A 16,972-nucleotide genomic window follows, 5' to 3' on the forward strand; every position below is an offset into this window, starting at 1 on the left:
GTGAACTAATCTCATTTAATTAGCACAATGTCCTATGAGACTTTGGATACTATTATTATTCACATTTTACAAATGAGAAACAAACTAAGACCCAGGGAGATTAAGTAGTTTACCCAAACTCACACAGCTGGCATGTGGTGAGGCTGGGAATCTAATATGTCTAAACCACCACACTTAGAGTCTTCCATGTACCCTTATGCTTTCTGAAGGCCATCAGCATAATGGGCCAACTAGGTCTGCCTTCTTCATGAGATGTTCCATGCTCCAAAATTCTCTCTCCTCCTCCCCACCCAGAACACTGTCTAAATAGCTATTCTTTCAAAATGCATGGGTAATTTAAAAAAAAACTATAATTTGTTGTTTTGTTCAGTTGCTAAGTTGTGTCCAACTTTTTGCTGTCTGCTGAACTGCAGCACGCCAGGCTCCCCTATCCTTCACTATTTCCCAGAGTTTGCTCAAACTCAAGTCCATTGAGTCAGTAATGCCATCCAACTATCTCATCCTCTGTCACCCCCTTCTCCTCCTGCCGTCAGTCTTTCCCAGCATCAGGGTCTTTTCCAATGAATCACTTTTGAATGGATTGTTAATTTGAATTTTTCCTAAATAAAAGATAAAGAAATTTCATTTTTTCCTTGAGAACCCACACTTTATTTAGTATTTATTGGCCATAAATATTTTTCTGGAGTATAAGTGCTTATCTTCATTATCCTCAACTAATACCCTTAAAATTAAAACCGTCCTCTACTCCAAATACACATATTAGCCTTTTACAACTTCATATGCAATGAAGTTTTTGTGCTACTTCTCCTGGGAATCTCCTCATAAGCCTCAACTTTACTACAGAATACAAAGTTGTGCCTCCCTCCCCCCACTATAAAAATTCAAGACATCTCTTAACATGCACAATCGTTTCCTATGAGGACCAAAAGGTCAGACTTACAGGAGAGTTAAAGAATCCCATTTGGAAGAAAAGAAAATGAATAGTTCAAAATTCAAGAGAATGAAGAATTTTGTACTTGACCCTAAGAATCTCTATATATTACTTTTTCTGCTAATAGAAATATAGATTTGTGTTATAAGAGCATTTCAGATCTCTCCAAAGCTGAGCTACAAAAATAGAAAAAAGAAAATGGATATAAGTATCAAGAATGATTACATGAAACCAATAGCTTCACAAAAATCATAGTAATGTAATCAATCCAAAACATTCATTTTGCAATAGACAAGGTCACAGTCTTATGTCCACCCAATACACATTAAGATAGCTTTGTTCTTCAGGTACTGCTGCATCTATCATGGAGAACCCAGGCAGGCAGTGACTAGGCAGGCTTTCAAAATTGGTTTCTTTTTTTTTTTTTTTTTTTTCATTTTATTTTATTTTTAAAACTTTACATAATTGTATTAGTTTTGCCAAATATCAAAATGAATCTGCCACAGGTATACATGTGTTCCCCACCCTGAGCCCTCCTCCCTCCTCCCTCCCCATACCATCCCTCTGGGTCATCCCAGTGCACTAGCCCCAAGCATCCAGTATTGTGCATCGAACCTGGACTGGCAACTCGTTTCATACATGATATTTTACATGTTTCAATGCCATTCTCCCAAATCTTCCCACCCTCTCCTTCTCCCACAGAATTTGACTCATCAAGTGCATTATATACATGTTTGCTCATTTTTCACTTCTGTTCAAACAGCCTGAGTCACTATTTTGATTTAAAACTTGCAAAATAAATGCTGTCTGCAGACATCTAGCAACTTGTCATTGTTTTTTCTATAGGTCGAGTTTCTTAAATAGAAAAGAGTTCTGTAGATGCCCAACCACTTGAGTCAGAAATATTTTTATAGCCCTGTTTTCTTAGACAAAAGAAAGGGGTTTTCCCTTAATATTACACAAATATCTTTAAAGCCTTTGGTGCCCTGCAGCACAACCCCTTGGATCACCTCTGATATTGGCCAAGTAGCAGGGGACAGTTCTGCATAACCTCAGATTCAGCTCATCAAAGCCCCTGTGCATCTTCTTTCCTTCTGTCTCAGAACCTTCACTGACTCTGTGCTGCACAACCCAGAAGTGCCATCGAGCCCCTGGGGTCAGTCCTCAAATAAGAAGTGGTCATTTAACAGGTGATCTAGGAAGTAGGGGGAGGGTAGCAAGAAATTCCCCAAAGGGTTGCCTAGGGTGAAACTTGCAGATTCTCAAGAGTTTTCAGGGGAACGTAGGCCCCTATTGATCACAAAAATAATTTCAATAATGCTCTCACATTGGATTTCCCTCCTTCCCTGTCTTAATCTTGAAATCACTTCACAAATAAGCTACTGGCACAAAAATCTGTGTTTTAGATTCTGCTTTCTGGGAAGCCAAAGTAAGACAAAATGATTCATATTTTAATTATAAAGATTTCTAGTCTTAAGGTCTGGTTAGTTTTTGAAAAATTATAATGCTGGATCTAAATATACTGCTCTTCATACTGTGCGTGTGTGTTAAGTTGCTTCAGTTGTGTCCAACTCTTTGCAACCCCATAGACTGTACCTGCCAGGCTCCTCTGCCCATGGGATTTTCCAGGCAAGAATACTGGAGTGGGTTGCCATTTCCTCCTCCAGGGGATCTTCCCCATCCAGGAATCGAATCTGCCTCTCTTAGTTCTCCTGCACTGGCAGGTGGGTTCTTTACCACTAGCACCAACTGGGAAGCCCCAGTAAGTTAGGCTTAACAACATGTAAAGAAAAAGAACTATGAAATTCTATGAAATTCTGAACTATGGAATTGTGCATTACTCACTGAGTGAAAAACAGACTTGGATTTTTGGATTACTTCTCAACTCACAAAACTCAGGGCATGAAAAAATCTTTTCATTACACAAAGCTATCTGTTGTGATGGGAATTTGTCCAAAAAGAATTTGTGCTATTATAAGTTTAAACAAAAAGATATGTAAGGAGCATTAATTGAATTGTCTATTTTAAGGGGGAAAAGTATCTTCTGAATGGTAAAAAGATAGAGATTCTTCTTAGGAAACAATTTTTGTTCATTTGAAACTATCAGCAGCCAAAAATAACCGCTGAGGCAAAGGGGAATCCCAAAGGCTGCTGAACAAAAATGCTTTGTGGATGGAAATGTAGGGCAGGTTAGTGTGCGGAAATGTTAAATGGACTTTCCTCATTAATAGCGTTGGTTTTATTCATTCAATAATGAGTGCTCTGCTAGGTAAATGAAATAAATAAAAATGCCATGTCCCTATTTTCACTGAAAATCTGTTTCTAGTGGGAACACAGACAATAAACAAAATATAAACATAAACACATAGCTAGAAATTATGATAGGTGCTAAGAAGAGGAGTATAAGGAAGAGACTAAATTTAGATTAGTGTCAGGAAGGAACTTTCCAGGGAAGCAACCTGTATGAATCCTCTAAGAAGGAGTTAGTCAGATAAAGAGTAGAAGAATGAGAGGTCTGGAAACAACATTCATGTACTAATTTCACAAGGCAATAAAGAGCTCACTTGGTTTATGGGAGATTTTTTTTTTTAATTAATGGGTAGGAATGTAATAAGCAAGTCCAAGAGTGGCTCATGATGCAGCTTAAGAGGTAGGTAGAGACAGTTTTGTGGCTCCTTAAAGGCCATATCAAAATGCTTGGACTTTATACCAAATGCAGTGAGGATTGTAGAAACCATCCGGTCTAAACTTAAGCCAAAAAAAGTAGGGGGTAGGGGATGAGAGGCTTCTTGACAAAGAGCTAATCACATCATCTCTTCTTGACCATCAGGGAGGGAATTTACCGTTAAAACAGTCCGTTTTGATGCTGGGTATCATAACTAACAGGAAACTCTGCCTATAGAGATTTAACTTTGTGTAATTTATCTACTTCTAACAGAATAGGGTTGTAAGATGGATCCAGAGCAAGTCAGTAGATCTGTATTGCAAGTGAGAATGAAAGTGGTAAGATGTGTTAAGTTTCTGGGACTGAGATGGGGATGAATCAGAGTGAAACAGTGAACAGCTGTCTTCTGTCAGGAAGACAACCAGAGCAAGGGCCATGCCCCAGGTCAGGGGTAAAGTTAGATGAGTAGAGAGGGAAGGATCTTAACAATTATTTAGTATCTACCAGATACTAGGTGCTATGTGAGTTATCGCGAGATTTCTTGTAATCTTCACACTCACCTTCTAACCTAAGCACAGCTCACCTCCATTTTAGAGATAAGGAAAAGGAAAGAGGGATGAAGTCATGGACTCTGAGAATACAGCTGAGAAGGAGCTCTTCACCATCAGAAGTAAAGAGATCCACCCCCTCCCCCCCAAAAAAATCCCATGCACCTAGATCTTTGTCTTATATTTCTAAACTCTTCAAAATGTCTGCCTAAAACAGACCGTCAGGATCTATTCATTAGTTGGTGAGTTGACCAGATGTTGGTCATCCTGTAATCTTTAAAAAGAGGTCATTGTGGCAAATAAAAAATGAACTCATTAAAAACCACTTGTGAAACAATTAGGCAGGGGATTTTGTTTGATAACTGTGAAAGGTGAGGGTAGGGATTTGGCTGGAGAAGGTGGCAAGGGTCAGCCGATCACCCAGGGCCAGAGCAAGTTTGCCTTCAGTCTGAAGGTGTTGAGAAAAACAGGCTCGCCTGCGGTTACTACATCCTGTAGCTTCTTCCAGCTTTAAAGGACACGGGTAATAAACTAGGGCTTCCCTAGTGGCTCAGACGGTAAAGTGTCTGTCTGCAATGCAGGAGACCCGGGTTCCATCCCTGGGTTGGGAAGATCCCCTGGAGAAGGAAATGGCAGCCCACTCCAGTATTCTTGCCTGGAAATATCCCATGGACCGCGGAGCCCGGTAGGCTACCGTCCATGGGGTCGCAGAGTCGGACACGACTGAGCGAGTTCACTTTCAATAAACTGCCACTAGGTGTCCTCAAAGTAAAAATAATCACGACTTCAAAAGTACTTGAGGACCTTTAAGAATGAACGTGACTCAAGCCACCTGTTTCCTTTGAATGACCCCTGCAGTGAAACTTTCTCTGTGCTAAACGAAAAAGAAAAGAAAAAAAAAAAAAAAAAGAACTTCATGCAGGTTGTTTGAACCCTCAGTGTTAAGGGAGAGCACGGGCATTTACTAAACAGGAACTTCTGACTGCTGTAAATGATATGGAGTTCTGTAAAGAAAAGGACATTTCAGCTGCTGACTTTCATTTCCAATTAGATTTTGTATTACTCTGCTTCAGAATGCAGGCCAAGGAGACTTTCAGTGCGAACACTGTTCTAGCCCAAACCTAATAGTCTTCTGGAGAGCTCTTCAGAATAGAAAACACCCAGGGGCCAGCTTATCCTTGGCTCTGAGCTACTGAGCAATCTCAAGAATACAGAAACTGCTCTGGAAGATGTTTAAAGTCAAAACACCTTAAAACTTAAATTAGGTGAACTTCAACAATTGCCTTTGTTTTCTTTAGTTGTAGCATGGGCAAACAGAAAATTATTGTTTAGCAAAGGATGACATCATCACTCTGTCTTTTAAAGGAACACAGACTTTGCTTCTCCTCATTGGTCTCTGCAGGCTCAGTGTCCTCGTCCTCCTCACTTTCCCTCCTCCCCTGCTCTTGCCCATCTCTACCTCTTCTGTCTCTCCTCTTTCATCTTCTCCCTCTTTTAAGCATTTTTACATAGATCAATTCTCTAATGATGGTCTGTTATACGTGCAATATAAATAAGTGTCTGGTTTTAAAAGTCAGGAAAGGGGGGGTGGAAACAGAAAAAGAAAGGAAGATTAGAAAACAAGCAGCATCTCAATCTGTACATGCCCAAAACTAAAGAAGGAAAATTAGGCTTCCAAGAGGTAGAGGTGGTGATAGAAGCCGTAGAGAGCTCCCTTCTTCATTTTTCCCCTCAGATCTGGACTTCTATATCATGTTTTAGGAATTTCTAATCTGACCACAGCCGGGTGACTCATACCCACTGACTGACTGTTTAGGCTTCTACACAACACCTGGAGAGATAAAACTGACCGAGAAAACAGTCTCTCATTCCATATTAGCCTTTCAAGGTGAGTAGGGGAATTTTCAGCACTTATTTCTATTTTGTTCACCAAAGACTTACAGGCTTTAATCTTGATTTCAGACATAGTTGTGTCTGACAGTTGAAAACAATTTCCAAATTAAGTGATAAAGTGGCATGGACCAAAGCTTTCTTCTGCCTGGAGAGGGAAATTAAAATGAGTCAAAGATGACTTTATTTGGGGCCAGCAAGAACTGAGGTTTCTGTGGTGGGCATACCCTGTCTGCTGGCAGAAGCTTGCCCCTTGCCCCTCAGACCACCCCTCCCCTCATACACCTCACCGGGCCCCGGTTGCCTTTCAGGGACTTGTCTTCTTCTCTGTCTCTCTCAAGGATAACTGAGATGGTCTTTGTGATTAAAGTCTTTCTGAAGGCAAGCAATCAGGGAAAGAGAAAGTATGGTCCACAGAGTCTAATCCATAACCTACGTGTTAACTAAACCCGTAGAAATGATCATATACCAGCACGCCTCTTCTTTTTGTATGAGAATCAGAAGGGAAAATGAACCAAGAAAATACTTTTCTGAAATTCAGGAGTCCTGAATTTAGAAACCCTAGAAGTAGAAGAAAACTGTACACACAAAGAAATAACCACCTGTTCAACTCTTATGTCTAAGAGAACAGCTACCATTAATCAAGCACTTAAAATATCCCTGGCTTGGTGCTAGGACCTCCACAAACTTTAATTAATTTCATGATCTCAACAGCCCTACAAGATATATATCAATTTTTAAATTGAGACATAGTTGACAACTTTGTATAAATTTATGGTGTACAACATATATAAATACACATTTATATATTGCAATGTGATTACCATTGTGTATCATTATTATCTCCATTGACAAGAAAATTTTTGCTCAGAGAGATTTAAAAAAATTTTTTTAAGTAGACAGCAATTTCTTCTGACAAAATTTGACTGAGATCCTCACACTGTCTGAGAGCCTTGAGAAACGGGAATTAGGAGAAACTCAAGTTAGCATTTAGATGGGAGATTAGGCCATTCATTAATTTTTGAATCTTCAAAAATGGAAATGGTATTTCTCAATATACAATGGAGGGAAACATACTCTCACATCCCCTGTCTTTGTCTTTCTCTCTTTTAGAATTGTATCCATATTCTTTCTCAGTAGACTCCACTTACCACTCAATGGCACAGAGCTAGTGGATTTGAATCCAGGAAGATTCAGTTCAGAGCTGGACTCCTGTTTACTTTGCTCAGCTGACTCAGCCTTTTGGCAGCTCACTGTGCCCCCTCCCATGCCACTGCTACTGAGACTAAGTTGAAGGGTAGAGGACTGACACTTTTAGAAATATGAGTGCTCTTGTGGGAATGAAGAGGAGCAAGTGTGAAATGACAAGAGAATGGAGCAAGATTCACTCCCATAGCCAACTTCCATTAGAAACTACCTTGTTTGTAGCACTATATCCCATTTGAAACACATTCCCTGAGTTCGGTGTAACTCAGTGTGTGCCAGGGTTCTGAATGAAAAAAGAACAAAAATTTGGTAGTACCACATCATCCAACCAAAAGATTCTAGATTTTCAAAATTATCTGTCTGCCACTGATTGGAAATGGAAACAATTGGTCCTTCAAGACAAACAGTTTAAGAAACGTTTATTTCATTAGGATCTTTGTAGGTGTCTCCAGGTTTCCCTTATAAGGCCTATGAATCATTCAGCAAAACCTAAGTTTGTTGTCTGCCTCTCCAACTAGAATCTAAGTTCCCCAAGGATGAGACTTTGTTTTATTCACTGCTCCACCCCTAATTCCTGATGTTCAATCAACCTTTGTTTAATGACTAAAATACACCCATTTCCCAGTAGGAAATGCCCAAAGTCTTGTTTAAGAGTTGCTCCGGATCACTTTAAGAATGGGTCACAGGACCCAGGTGATGGCAGTCCTCTGTCCCCAGCCTGCCTCCTCACCTTCCTGTCGTCTATGTCTTGTCACTCAGCCCAGACCTTCACCTCCCCAGGAGGACAGGTAGGAGAAATTATTTCCATTTCTTTTCCCCAGATGAGCTTCAGAATCATTTGGGCATATTTTCCACAGAGTTCCATTGAGATTTTGATTAATATTGCTCTTAATATACAGATTAAAGATACACATCTTTAGAACATTGAGTCTTCTCACTTGAGCATGGTATGTCCCTTTTCTTGTCTTCTTTTATAAATTATAGTAACATTTTATAGTTTTTGTATTATTTCTACATATTTATTGACAAGCTAATTTTAGGATGCTTTATTTTTATAGCTGCTATGGTATATGGGCATCTCCCCATAACCTTTTATTTCCTAATTATTGGTATAAAAGAAGAATCATTTTGTGAATATTTACTTTGTATTAATTCAGTTTAAACTTTTACTAATTCTAAGAACTTTTCATTTATTATCTTCGGCATAATATCAGTATCATGTTATCAGCAACTGATCATTTTATCTTCTTCGGCTTCTTTCCTCTAGTTGTATCTCTTTTTCAGCTCTTTTTTTTTATGCACTCAGCAGAGTGAATTCTTCTTAAATAAACCTTATAAAATAAAGGAAAAATAGAAAGCAACCTATTTTCACCTGGATAAAAATTCAGAAAGTGAGTCATATGTCACAGCAATTTTTTTTTTCCCCTTTGGTCATGCTGCACTGCATGACAGATCTTAGTTTCCTGAAGGTGAAAGTGAAAGTCACTCAGTTGTGTCCGACTCTTTGTGACCCCATGAACTATACAGTCCATGGAATTCTCCAGGCCAGAATACTGGAGTGGTTAACCTTTCCCTTCTCCAGGGGATCTTCCCAACCCAGGGATTGAACCCAGGTCTCCCACAATGCAGGCAGATTCTTTGCCAGCTGAGCCACAAGGGAGGCCCAAGAATACTGGAATGGGTGGCCTATCCCTTCTCCAATGGTTCTTCCCGACCCAGGAATGGAACCAGGGTCTCCTGCATTGCAGGTGGATTCTTTACCAACTGAGCTATCAGGGAAGCCCTGACCAGGGATCAAACCCATGCCCCCTGCAGTGGAAGCACAGAGTCCTAACCACTGGGCCACAGGGAATTTCCATGTCATAGCAGTTTAAATGGCATGGAAATGCTATATTAAGTCAAATCCCCTACTGTACACCTAAGACAAATGAGGATCAGAGACAGTAATTTTCTTTCCCAGGTTATTAAGTCTACTTAAGGGAAAGGACTCATTTCCTGTTTCCACTAATTTGTAGCTATACCATGTCTACACAGTGTGTCTTCCACACAATTACTGCTTTATCTCATCAAATCTTTCCCCAAGTAGGCCCTGAAGAACTTGATCTGAGAGTATAAATAACAATTATAGTAATTTACAGGAATTTCTTATTATGTACACCTCATTAAATTATGGCAAAATTGTGTATATGCCTAAACAATTCTCAACCAAACACTGCTATAAGTTGTATTTTATCACAAAATGATATTGTCTTTGCATACTTATTCTTCATAATTTTTACCATTTTTATCTGCTTTCAAGGAAATATTGATGCAACTATTTCTGAACTGCCTACCTACATGGTAATTGTTGTTGTCCATTCACTCAGTCGTGTCTGACTCTTTGCAACCCCATGAATTGCAGCACGCCAGGCTTCCCTGTCCTTCACCATCTCCCAGAGCTTGCTCAAACTCATGTCCATTGAGTCAGTGATGCCATCCAACCATCTCGTCCTCTGTCACCCCTTTCTCCTCCTACCCTCAATCTTTCCCAGCATCTGGGTCTGTTCCAGTGAGTTGCTCTTCACATCAGGTGGTCAGAGTATTGGAGTTTCAGCATCTATCCTTCCAGTGTCTATTCAGGCTTGATTTACTTTAGGATTGACTGGTTTGATCTCCTTGCTTCTCCAGCACCCCAATTGGAAAGTATCAGTTCTTTGGCACTCAGCCTTCTTTGTCGTCCAGTTCTCACATTCATACATGAATGCTGGAAAAACCATAGCTTTGACTATATGAACCTTTGTCAGCAAAGTGATGTGTCTGCATTTTAATACTCTAAGTTTGTCATAGTTTTTCTTCCAAGGAGCAGGTGTCTTTTAATTTCATGGCTGCAGTCACCATTGCAGTGATTTTGGAGCCCAGGAAAATAAAATCTGCCACTGTTTCCACTTTCCCCCTTCTATTTGCCATTAAGTGATGGGACCAGATGCCATGATCTTAGTTTTTGAATGTTGAGTTTTAAGCCAACTTTTTCCCTCTCCTCTTTCACCCTTATCATGAGGCTCTTTAGTTCCTCTTTGCTTTCTGCCATTAGAGTGGTATCATCTGCATATCCGAGGTTGTTGCTATTTCTCCTGGCAATCTCAATTCCAGCTTGTGATTCATCAGCTCAGCATTTCACATGATGTACCTATATGGTCAGAAGAGGAAATTGGATACCAGAACTAGGTAATGATCATTTATCCTAACTGAGTACAGTACGTCTAAAGTCCAAGGCATTGCATTGAATAATGTTTTTCCAAATTTTTTCCAAAGGTTTGTAGTTACACTGTGAGATATGACATGCAACATACATTCAACATGTCTCCAAAGCTCATATTCAAAGCCATCGGTCCTGTTCTCCTGCCCAATTTAGAAGTGCCTCTGTGAACTTGCAGTTGGAATTCAGAAAGACTGTTTAGGAGTCCATTTGTTTATGGATAAGAAATTTTCTAAGGAACAGGAGAGGTGCTGCCTTTCAAGAATCTGAGCCTTCAACATGTAGAAAAATTCTTTTTGGACTGGGAAAGTGATTTCATCGTCAAATTTTTTCACATTATTTTTTAAATATATCTTTTTCATAAGTTTTTAAAATCTATTTATATTCAAAAAAATCTAAATTTTAGAACTTTACTTTGAGAACTTTTAGCTGTCACCAACTACCTATAGCTACCTGGGTAACTCAGTTGGTAAAGAATCTGCCTGTAATGCAGGAGACTCTGGTTTGATTCCTGGGTCGGGAAGTTCCCTTGGAGAAGGGATAGGCTACCTACTCCAGTGTTCTTGGGCTTTCCTGGTAGCTCAGATGGTAAAGAATCCACCTGCAGTGTGGGAGACCTGGGTTAGATTCCTGGGATGGGAGTCCCCTGCAGGAGGGCGTGGCAACCCACTCTTGCCTGGAGAATCTCCAAGGACAGAGGAGTCTGGAGGGCTGTAGTCCATGTGGTCACACAGAGTTGGACACAACTGAGCAACTACACACAATTACCTATGACTAAAAGTCCCCATCTTTATTCTTTAAGAAATTAACATTTTCTGTCTGGGGACATTTTAGTATTTCCAGCCTGTAGCACAATCAACGGAGAAGGCAGTGGCACCCCACTCCAATACTCTTGCCTGGAAAATCCCATGGATGGAGGAGCCTGGAAGGCTACAGTCCATGGGGTCACTGAGGGTCAGACACGACTGAGCGACTTCACTTTCACTTTTCACTTTCATGCATTGGAGAAGGAAATGGCAACCCACTCCAGTGTTCTTGCCTGGAGAATCCCAGGGACAGCGGAGCCTGGTGGGCTGCTGTCTATGGGGTCACACAGAGTTGGACAGGACTGAAGTGACTTAGCAGCTGCAGCAGCACAATCAAATACAAACTAAATCCATCACAGTGATGCATTTGAAATTATTATACTGTATCTAACTAAACTCTGAAAAAGTGATGTCTGTATACTTTACTAATATCCACATTGATCATGAGTCAGCCTTAGTTGTTTTATGTTTAGTTAGAACTGTATGCTGGGAGGGATTGGGGGCAGGAGGAGAAGGGGACGGCAGAGGATGAGATGGCTGGATGGCATCACTGACTCCATGGACGTGAGTCTGAGTGAACTCCGGGAGTTGGTGATGGACAGGGAGGCCTGGCGTGCTGCGATTCATGGGGTCGCAAAGAGTCGGACACGACTTAGCGACTGAACTGAACTGAACTGAACTGACAACTGTATGCTTCAAAAAATTTGTTTGAGATTTTTATTTCACCTATCAACAGCATTTAGTTGATTGTTTTAAATGTGTCTCTTTAATTCAAAATGAGTATTTAAAATAAAGTTGGCTCAATTTTCTAATGATAAACTTTATAGATAAAAAGTGACTTGATTTTAAAATAATGAATTAATATAGACTGCAAAATTTTTTTAAAAAATAAATTAGCATTTCCCAACTACAGACTGACAGGAAGTATAGCTTTTGGTATCTGAATTTACTTCATTATTATAAGATCCTTATGTTCCCCAAATCAAATCATTTTTAATACATTTTAGTACATAGATGATTACAACATAGTGAGAAGAAAAGACTTTTAAATAGTTGTCTTCATAACAGGAGAGGACTATATGATATGACTATTATAGCAATGTAGATTATAAGAAGTTATTTCAACCTCTGATTTTAATACAATCAATTAACTCTGGGGCTTCCCAGTGGCTCAGCTGTAAAGAATCTGCCTGCAATGCAAGAGCCACAGGAGATGTGGGTTTGATCCTTGGGTTGGGAAGATTCCCCGGAGGAGGGCATGGCAACCCACTCCAGTTATCTTGCCTGGAGAATCCCATGGACAGAGGAGTCTGGTGGGCTACAGTCCATAGGGTCACAAAGAGTCAGACCTGACTGAAGTGACTGGGCATGCGTGCACGCAACTAACTTTAGAGAAAAAAATCCTACTCCTGGGAGTCACAGTCATTTTACAGTTTTATGAATTAATTGACTCATCTTTCGTTTACCCATTTCTTCATTTTTAAGCATATGTATTAAGCATTCATTGGGTAGGATGTAGGCCCACAGCTAGGTACTAAAGAAAAAGAGCTGTAAACAACATGAAGTCCTTCTCATACTACCCATCCCCCACCGTCCCATGGGGTTCACATTCTAACAGCAAAGAAAAACCATAAATAGGAATGTGTAAGGTAGTTTCCAGTTTTATGAAGAAAATAACAACAGAGCTACAGTGGGGAGAGTGATACTGGTGTGTAAGATGGCAGGGTAAGGTATCTTTAAGGTAGTGACTTTTGAAAGGAAGCCTGAAAGAACTGAACACACAAGCCAGAGCAATATCTGAGAGAAAGACTTTAGGTGGAAGGAGTAAGTGCAAAGGCCCTGAAACAGGAGTAATGAAGGAGGAGTCCCACTTTTTTTTTAGGGGACTTAATCCTTTCTCTTTTTCACAATATTTTTTGTCTATATAATCATACATTTTTAACCCAGGATTGGTGCACATAGTCAAAAGATTGTCACCAAGCACCTACTATGCCAAAACCAGGCTGATTACTCTAGAGATGCAGCCCCTGTTTGAAAGAACTTAAGAGCAGCCTCTGTAAATAGGATGACATAGCACTTGAGCTTCGCCAATCAGCCAGCATCTCTGAAACTGGAGGAAAATGTGCTCTTTTTTGTTTTGTGTAATCTATGTTTAATTTTTTTTTTTTAAGGAACAGGGAGGATATCACTTGCAAAACAGAAATTGAGGTTTATCTTTCACAGTCTAAAGTAGTCCAGTAGGTCATAAATCAACTGGTCGTTTCTCCATTTAATGATTTACCACCTTATCAGAAGAATCTCCTTGTTAACTTTTTATGAGGCTTATCATCTAGAGCCAACCTCCAAAATTAGAGGCTAACAAATGAATAGTTACATGTCTAGATGTGCAACAGCTGATTGAGGAGTAATAAAAGATCCCTCCCCCATTACCTTTCAGCTGGGTGACTTGTCTGTGTCCACTGGCACCATCCTGAAAAAACCTAAAAATTACTCTGCTAATGTGTTCATAGGCAGCTACAGGCATAGGCCTCTTCAAAGTGGCTGTGGGGGAATCTCAGCAATCTCATTTGACTGCTTATGCTAATCACATTTTGAAGTCTCAAAGTTCCACCTCCCTCTGCTATCTGTCCATAGACAGAGGCAGATATTGATATTTTTATTTCTATTTATAATTTCCAAAGTATGGGCTTTTCAAATGTGCTGTCAAACTTCACCCAGCTTGATTAAGATTCCGCTTATTTTGGAAGTCCAAGTAATGCTGACAATAGTTGCAAAAAGATCATCTTTTTAAAGCCAAGCTTTTCTTTCTGGGTAAAGTCACAAGCAGATTATATAAAAATATTTGTAAGGGGCAAAAATGTTTTATATTCCATTAGGAAGTAAAAGTTTTCATGTACTTCAGAAGTATCCTTTCTATCCCAATCTAGATATGTAGGTATGTCCTGCCTCGGAGGATGATGGATGGATGGATGGATAGATAGATAGGTAATGGATGGAAGGAAAGAAGGGAGGGAGGAAGAAAAGGGAGGAAAGAAAAGAAGGAATATACACATCGCTAGGCCCAGGGACCTACTGCTCAGGTTTGCAAATGTAGAAACTTGATATGCTTGATTTTCTTAAGATTTATGAGCCTTTTGGAAGCTGACTCAGTCTAACAATCTCATACAAAAATATTTATTTAAAAAAATTTATTGAAAATCATTTAAAAAAAATGCCCTGGAAGAAATCTCCCTGACCAAGATCTAAGGCCAACCACCTGCCTTCTTATGGATGCAAAGGATGTATCCAACAGTAAAGTTTGGTTGGTGGAGAGAGAATCTGAACCTAAGGAGATGGTATTCTCTCACAGAGGTCACTATTGTTATTGTAGAAAGAACAGAAAACAGAACTGCTAGAGTAAGTGAGCTGATGGCTGAAGCCGAGGTTACAAATGACCCTCCCTTTATAGAGTCATCACATGCAAGATTTGGTCCTCAGATCTGAAAGTGCCACACCTCAATGCAGATGACACAATCACAGAAGATCAAAGACAAAATAAGTCTTGTTAATGTAATTCACAATAGATGAGTGTATATGCTGGTAATCAGCACTCCTCACGAAATATTCCTGACTCTCCACTTTTCTGATATGTGGTAGGACTGTTTCCCACCCTACTGATATTAGCCATGCTCAGTATTTTAGCTAAAAAAAAAAAAAAATGAAGTGAAATGCATCACTGTCACGCTGAAGCTCTAAGAAACAGAGTGTGATTTGCCACTTCCTCTGCTTGGTTATGGTGGATGTACAGGTTTTGGTGACTTGCAATGACCATGCCCTATAACAACCTTTGTTGAGTGCATGTGTGTGAAAGAAAAAAAAAAAACATAATTGCTGGATCAAGCCACTGAGATAGTGAGGTTGTTTATTACAGAAACAAAACCCAACCTATCCTATCTGTTGTGGTATACAGCCCAGAATTTTAAATTATTTTAAATTAATCCTACTTGAATTCAGTGTATATTGACAACCCAACTAATATGCAGAAATTGTCTTGGTGTTTCTATAATCAGAACAAAAGGAACTAGAAGGTGTTGTACGATGCCTGAAAAAGCACAATGAAATAGGACTGCATTTTAATCGAGCATACTCTGGTGATTCCATTAGACCTGCCTACAAAACACCACAGCTCATTCACTCATTCACTCATTCACCAAATATACAGAGAGTGCTCACTATTAATATATACCAGAACCTGTTCTGGACCCTGGGAATACAACCATGAAAAGATTGAGACAGTCCTATACCTTTCAGATGTACTTATTATCTTAGCCTCTTTACTCCAATTCCAGATTCCATGACAATCATGTACATTTCACCAACACATAGTCCTTTATCATAATTGCTTAGGCTGCCACTTACTTGTTCTAAACATATCTTCTCATCAGTGCTTCTCAAACTATTGGGTTTCTTTTCTAATCCATTCCAGACTAATACTTTTGTAAAATACATGGAAAATATAATAAAATGCAATAAAAATAAGTTACTAGAAAATAGGTCATGCGGTTGGATGTCAATGTAATGTCAATAAGCTATAAAAGTTTCTAAATGATTACTTGCAATTTCTGTACTTATCTCCTCCAGGTGGACAAAATGTTCTCAGTCACTGATCTATGGACCACACTTTGAGGAGGACTACTATGGACCAGCAGGAAGGACTTAAGCAAGCTATGTTTTCTGTATTCATTTGTGAAACCATCTGCCTCTTACCAAAGTTATAAAGTTTTATATGCTGTGTAACCTCTTCAGGTCAATTCCCCATTGCCCATTCAGCTCACCATGTGTATTATTATTTAGCTAATATTTTTAAAATCAACTCACTCTTTCATATGGATAAATTTTAAACTTCTCCATGTAGATGAAAAAAGCAATTTCACTTGCCATAAATAAAATGTAACTGTACAAAGAAGTGCTTGGAGTAAGGAGTTATTCAAGTCTAGGGAAATGTGGTTGCCTGCTCTGAGACTTCAAATCTCACTAATGTCAAAATGAAATTTCCTATTTGATGTAATCAGAAAAGTGAAAGAAAATTAAAAAGAAGGCCTTACTCATCATGTGTTTCAATGCTGTGTAATACACTACTTATGTTCCATCTAAACCATTTTAAGGATCAAATAGTGGTCTCATAATCAAATGGGTAACTGTGATTGAGCATGGGTGTCAAATATCACTGCTTCCTCTCCTGGTGCCTATCCTACAGACAACTAATGCTGTGGACCATAGGCTCACTTCAACTTCTGAAAATAATATTTTTCCCCAGATATAAATAAGATTTCTGAGGCTGGGAAGTCCTATTGCAGCATCTGGCACACCATAAGTATCAAACCAACTTGTATTTCCTTCCTTCTTCCATTAATAATCAGTTTCTTTTCCTGATTAAAAAAAAAAAATGTGTTTCTGCTATATTTAAAATGGATAAGCAACAAAGACCTACTTTACAGCACATGGAACTCTGCTCAGTGTTATGTGGCAGCCTGAATGGGAGGGAAGTTTGGGGGAGAATGGATACATGTTTATGTACGGCTGAGCCCCTTTGCTGTTCACCTGAAACCATCACAACTTTGTTAGTCAGCTATAGTCCAACACCCAACAAACCGTTTAAAAAAATAAAATACATTTATCAAATTTTAAAAAAAGAAAAAAAAGTGTTTAATG

General features: G+C 39.3%; 1 long non-coding RNA gene across 1 annotated transcript; it reads left to right on the plus strand.

Annotated features, from left to right (window-relative positions):
* Positions 1 to 7,907: 7,907 nt before the first annotated feature.
* LOC129651482 (uncharacterized) lies at positions 7,908 to 16,219 on the plus strand. Its single transcript, XR_008714173.1, has 3 exons — positions 7,908 to 8,028; positions 8,140 to 8,187; positions 15,902 to 16,219. It is a non-coding gene; the product is annotated as an uncharacterized LOC129651482 (long non-coding RNA).
* Positions 16,220 to 16,972: the final 753 nt, after the last annotated feature.

Source organism: Bubalus kerabau, chromosome 4, assembly GCF_029407905.1.
Source record: "Bubalus kerabau isolate K-KA32 ecotype Philippines breed swamp buffalo chromosome 4, PCC_UOA_SB_1v2, whole genome shotgun sequence".
In the NCBI taxonomy this organism is placed as follows: domain Eukaryota; kingdom Metazoa; phylum Chordata; class Mammalia; order Artiodactyla; family Bovidae; genus Bubalus; species Bubalus kerabau.